Source organism: Bos grunniens, chromosome 5 (assembly GCF_055505025.1).
Source record: "Bos grunniens cultivar Pamir isolate PY7600 chromosome 5, Bosgru_T2T1.0, whole genome shotgun sequence".
NCBI lineage: Eukaryota > Metazoa > Chordata > Mammalia > Artiodactyla > Bovidae > Bos > Bos grunniens.
Genome location: NC_141169.1, coordinates 59,784,639 through 59,790,978, shown reverse-complemented (window position 1 = coordinate 59,790,978; position 6,340 = coordinate 59,784,639). Strand labels below are relative to the sequence as shown.

The 6,340-nt window shown below is 37.8% G+C and overlaps 1 pseudogene; it reads left to right on the top strand.

Annotated features, from left to right (window-relative positions):
* Positions 1 to 327: 327 nt before the first annotated feature.
* Positions 328 to 1,173, top strand: LOC147372172 (olfactory receptor 6C3-like; annotated as a pseudogene).
* The last annotated feature ends 5,167 nt before the right edge of the window (positions 1,174 to 6,340 follow it).

The following is a 6,340-nucleotide window of genomic DNA, read 5'->3' as shown; positions in this document are numbered from 1 at the left end:
GCTAGATTTAGAATCATAGAATTAGTATGTAAAGCAGGATCCACACATATGTTTTAAGTAATAATGCAAATAAGATAATAAAAATAAAATACCATTGACATGAATTATAGAGAAAGTTTTAGAACTGTATTAATGATGATCATATTGATCACAATGAATTCTACCTTTCATCTATTCACTTTAATGCACTTTCCACCTAAGTATATATAAAAGAAGAAGAAGAAGAAAAAAAAAAAAAAACAGAAAAAAAGAGAGAAAAATGACTCCAAGGCCTTTCTGATGATCCTGACCTTCAGATTGTGATTTTCCTCTTTTTATTTATCACATATGTATTAGTTGTCACTGGGAAATCTGACTAACACCACCCTAACCTGGGTGGACTCCCATCTCCAGATGCCCATGTATTTCTTCCTCCGAAATTTCTCTTTCTCAGAGGTCTCCTCTACTGTTGTGTGCATCCCTAGTTTTCTGGGGGCAATTATCATCAAGGACAAGACTATTTCTTACAATTGTGCAGCCCAACTATTTTTCTCTATTTTCATGGGGGTGACTGAATTTTACATTCTAACTGCCATTGTCATATGTTGCCATCTGCAAGCCTCTGCATTATACAACCATCATGAGCAGGAAACTCTGCCGCCGGCTTGTGCTCTGTGCATGGCTGGGCGGGTTTCTGACCATTTTCTCACCCCTTATGCTTCTCCTCCAGCTGGATTAGTGTGCTTCCAATGTCATTGATCACTTTTTGTGTGACTGTATCCCCCTTTTACAATTGTCTTGTTCAGATACATGGCTTCTAGAAGTAATGGGTTTTTACTTTTCTTTGGTTAGTTTGCTATTCATGGCATTAGTGATTTTGTCCTATACATACATTATCAGGACTATTCTGAGAATTATATCTGCCAGTCAGAGAAAAAAGGCCTTCTCTACTTCTTCTTTTCACATGATTGTTATCTCCATCTCTGATGGAAGCTGCATATTCATGTATGCTAATCCCTCCCCAAAGAAAAGACGTCATTGACTAAAGGGGTAGCTATTCTCGATACCTATGTGGCCTCCTTGCTGAACCCCTTCATCTACACCCTGAGAAACGATCAAGTGAAACAAGCCTTCAGAGACATGGTCTATAAAGCAGTCTTTTCTGCCAATAAATATTTTTTTGGTCAAAAATAAAGGACACTTTAAGGAACAATCAGGTTAAATCTTGAAATTCCTAACCATCTATTCATTAATAACTACCTTTGCTCTTTATAGCCTGTTAATCTGCCAAATGACAGTTAATATATTTCCCAATCTGTTACTTTCACTTCCAAGCTAAGTTTTTCCAGTGCATTGCTTATCGACATTTCATAAAGTTATTCCTCCTACAGGATTTTGTAGATTGAAATATATTTCTTTAAGACAAAGCTCATTGTGAAAAGATCATTTTAATTCTGTTAATCAGTCCCTGAAAGGATCCTATGAAGTACCATACTGTACTTCAAATGTAGAGTTTCAAAATTAGTGTGAAATTTCCTATGTATTTTGAGGTGAACACTGAGTTTCCTGTGGTGTAAAGAAGCTATATATTCTGTGTGATAGCACACAAAATTCAGTCCAAAGAGATAATATGTACTCGTGCATTGCACTTTTAAAGTAGAGGTTTTTATTTCGTGAAAATATATATATATCGAAGGTAAATATTGATCATGATATTATGTATTTTTATAGAATTTATATGTGAATTCCATAAAAATACATAGTAAATTATATTTAGAATCAAATAATTAAAAATAATTGTAATATAACTAAAACACTGCTACTTTCCAGAACATAATACTCATATCTATGACAATTACTTTGAATTCTTTGTCAAGTATTCACAAAGCTACAATTATTTAGGGTCTATTTTTTGAGATTCATTTTATTTGCATCATTTTCTCTTCTTTATGTCCCTTGTAAAGTTATGTTGTTATGTACACATTTGATAAAACAGCCACTTCTCCCAGTCTTTTAAAGCTGCACTTGTCAGGGGAAACCATCACTACTCAGTCTACCTAGAGACTCTGGGGGCCTCTGCAATTTTTACTGATGATGTCTATGTCTATCTTCAGATTTGTGTTTGGAGATTCCGCAGCAAGCTGAGTAAAGGTGGGTTCATATCTATTTTGATTCTATTGTATCTACAGTGTCCTATAGTATCTAAGACAGCAGATTCTCAATGTCTGTTGAATGAATAACAACGATTGAGTCAACAGATGTGGAGATTTTTGTGTTCATTTCTAAAATTAGGTTAAAGGTTGCTGTGACTTGTCGCCTCCCCTGTCTCTGTTGCTTGGTTTTCTGGGTGTACAACCGGCATACCTTCTCAGTCCAGAATATGAAGAAGTCTTGGTTAGCAACGAAGCCTTCTTGCAGTTTGGTAGATAATGCCTCTCTGGGGCCGCAATTGCCCCCTTCTGGCTCTGGCTGCCCTCACGTGTCTGGGCCAGGATAGCTCTGCTCAGTCCTTTGTTCTGCAAGTGGGCCTGACGGTGTCTTAGGTTAGCACTTTTTGTGAAGTAGCTATCCCACAGTCTGGTTTGCTAGCCCAAGTTAGTTCCCTCAGATTGCCCTTGGGGCATTCAGGCCAGGTCCTTACACTAAGCAATGTAGCCCGTGTCTCCCTGACCAACCCCAGCTTGCTAGTGGTGGATGCAGACGTCTGCACTGCTTCTCCACTGGGGGAGTTACCGCTGGGCACGTAATCTGTGGGTTTTAATTATTTACTTATTTTTCCTCCCGGTTATGTTGCCCTCTATGGTTCCAAGGCTCGCCACAGACTCAGCAGTAAGAGTGTTTCCTGGTGTTTGGAAACTTCTCTCTTTTTTAAGACTCCCTTCCCTGGACAGAGCTCCATCCCTACCTCTTTTGTCTCTCTTTTTATCTTTTATATTTTTTCCTACCTCCTTTCGAAGACAATGGGCTGCTTTTCTGGGTGCCTGATGTCCTCTGCTGGCATTCAGAAGTTGTTTTGTGAAATTTACTCCGTGTTCAAATGTTCTTTTGATGAATTTCTGGGGGAGAAAGTGGTCTCCCTGTCCTATTTCTCCACCATCTTAGGACGCCCTGCTCCAACACTACACCTAAAGCAACTAGAAAAGGAAGAAATGAAGAACCCCAGGGTTAGTAGAAGGAAAGAAATCTTAAAAATTAGGGTAGAAATAATGCAAAAGAAACAAAAGTGACCATAGCAAAAATCAACAAAGCCAAAAGCTGGTTCTTTGAGAGGATAAATAAAATTGACAAACCATTAGCCAGACTCATCAACAAACAAAAGGAGAAAAATCAAATCAATAAAATTAGAAATGAAAATGGAAAGATCATAACAGATGAAAAAAAAATACAAAGGATCATAAGAGACTATGCTATGCTATGCTATGCTAAGTCACTTCTAAGAGACTATTATCAGCAATTATATGCCAATAAAATGGACAACGTGGAAGAAATGGACAAATTCTTAGAAAAGTACAACTTTCCAAAACTGAACCAGGAAGAAATAGAAAATCTTAACAGACCCATCACAAGCATGGAAATAGAAACTGTAATTAGAAATCTTCTAGCAAACAAAAGCCCAGATCCAGACAGCTTCACAGCTGAATTCTACCAAAAATTTAGAGAAGAGCTAACACATATCCTACTCAAACTCTTCCAGAAAATGGCAGAGGAAGTAAACTTCCAAACTCATTCTATGAGGCCATAATCACCCTAATACCAAAACCTGACAAAGATCCCACAAAAAAAGAAAACTACATGCCAGTATCACTGATGAATATAGATGCAAAAATCCTTAACAATATTCTAGCAATCAGAATCGAACAACACCTTAAAAAGGTCATACACCATGACCAAGTGGGCTTTATCTCAGGGATGCAAGGATTCTTCAATATCTGCAAATAAATCAATGTAATATACCACATTAACAAATTGAAAACTAAAAGCCATATGATTATCTCAATAGATGCAGAGAAAGCCTTTGACAAAATTCAGCATCCATTTATGATAAAAAAAAAAAAAACTCTCCAGAAAGCAGGAATAGAAGGAACATACCTCAACATAATAAAAGCTATATATGACAAACCCACAGCAAACATTATCCTCAATGGTGAAAAATTGAAAGCATTTCCCCTAAAGTCAGGAACAAGACAAGGGTGCCCACTTTCACCACTACTATTCAACACAGTTTTGGAAGTTTTGGCCACAGCAATCAGAGCAGAAAAAGAAATAAAAGGAATCCAAATTGGAAAAGAAGAAGTAAAACTCTCACTGTTTGCAGGTGACATGATCCTCTACATAGAAAACACTAAAGACTTCACCAGAAAATTACTAGAGCTAATCAGTGAATAAAGAATATTTGCAGGATATAAAACCAACACACAGAAATCCCTTGAATTCCTATACACTAATAATGAGCAAATAGAAAGAGAAATTAAGGAAACAATTCCATTCACCATTGCAACGAAAAGAATAAAATACTTAGGAATATATCTACCTAAAGAAACAAAAGACCTATATATAGAAAACTATAAAACACTGGTTAAAGAAACCAAAGAGGACACTAATAGATGGAGAAATATACCATGTTTATGGATTGAAAGAATCAATATAGTGAAAATGAGTATACTACCCAAAGCAATCTATAGATTCAATGCAATCCCTATCAAGCTACCAACGGTACTTTTCACAGATAATTTCACAATTTGTATGCAAATACAAAAAACCTCGATTAGCCAAAGCAACCTTGAGAAAGAAGAATGGAACTGGAGGAATCAACCTGCCTGACTTCAGGCTCTACTACAAAGCCACAGTCATCAAGACAGTATGGTCCTGGCAAAAAGACAGAAATATAGATCAATGGAACAAAATAGAAGCCCACATATAAACCCACCCACCTATGGACACCTTATCTTTGACAAAGGAGGCAAGAATATACAATGGAGAAAAGACAATCTCTTTAACAAGTGGTGCTGGGAAAACTGGTCAACCACTTGTAAAAGAATGAAACTAGAACAGTTTCTAACAGCATACACGAAAATAAACTCAAAATGGATTAAAGATCTAAACGTAAGACCAGAAACTATAAAACTCCAAGAGAAGAACATAGGCAAAACACTCTCTGACATACATCACAGCTGGATTCTCTATGACCCACCTCCCAGAACATTGGAAATAAAAGCAAAAATAAACAAATGGGACCATTAAAATTAAAAGCTTCTGCACAACAAAGGAAACTATAAGCTAATTGAAAAGACAGCCTTCAGAATGGGAGAAAATAATAGCAAATGAAGCAACTGACAAAGGATTAATCTCAAAAATATACATGCAACTACTGCAGCTCAATTCCAGAAAAATAAGCGACCCAATTAAAAAATGGGCCAAGGAACTAAACAGACATTTCTCCAAAGAAGACATAGAGATGGCTAACAAACACATGAAAAGATGCTCAACATCACTCATTATCAGAGAAATACAAATCAAAACCACAATGAGGTACCATTTCACACCAATCAGAATGGCTGCAATCCAAAAGTCTACAAGCAATAAATGCTAGTGAGGGTATGGAGAAAAGGGAACCCTCTTACACTGTTGGTGGGAATGCAAACTAGTACAGCCACTATGGAGAATAGTGTGGAGATTCCTTAAAAAACTGGGAATAGAACTGCCATACGACCCCACAATCCCACTACTGGGCACACACACTGAGGAAACCAGAATTGAAGGAAACACGTATACCCCAATGTTCATCACAGCACTGTTTATAATAGGCAGGGCATGGAAGCAACATAGATGTCCATCAGCAAACAAATGGATAAGAAAGCTGTGGTACATATACACATGAGGTATTACTCAGCCATAAAAAATAATACATTTGAATCAGTTCAAATGAGATGGATGAAACTGGAGCCTATTATACAGAGTGAAGTAAGCCAGAAAGAAAAACACCAATACAGTTTTAGTTCAGTTCAGTTGCTCAGTCGTGTCCAACTCTTTGAGAACCCATGATGCACAGCACACCAGGCCTCCCTGTCCATCACAAACTCCCGGAGTTCACTCAGACTCACGTCCATCTAGTCAGTGATGCCATCCAGCCATCTCATCCTCTGTCGTCCCCATCTCCTCCTGCCCCTAATTCCTCCCAGCATCAGAGTCCTTTCCGATGAGTCAACTCTTCACATGAGGTGGCCAAAGTACTGGAGTTTCAGCTTCAGCATCATTCCTTCCAAAGAAATATCCGGGCTGATCTCCTTCCAGATGGACTGGTTGGATCTCCTTGCAGTCCAAGGGGCTCTCAAGAGTCTTCTCCAACACCACAGTTCAAAAG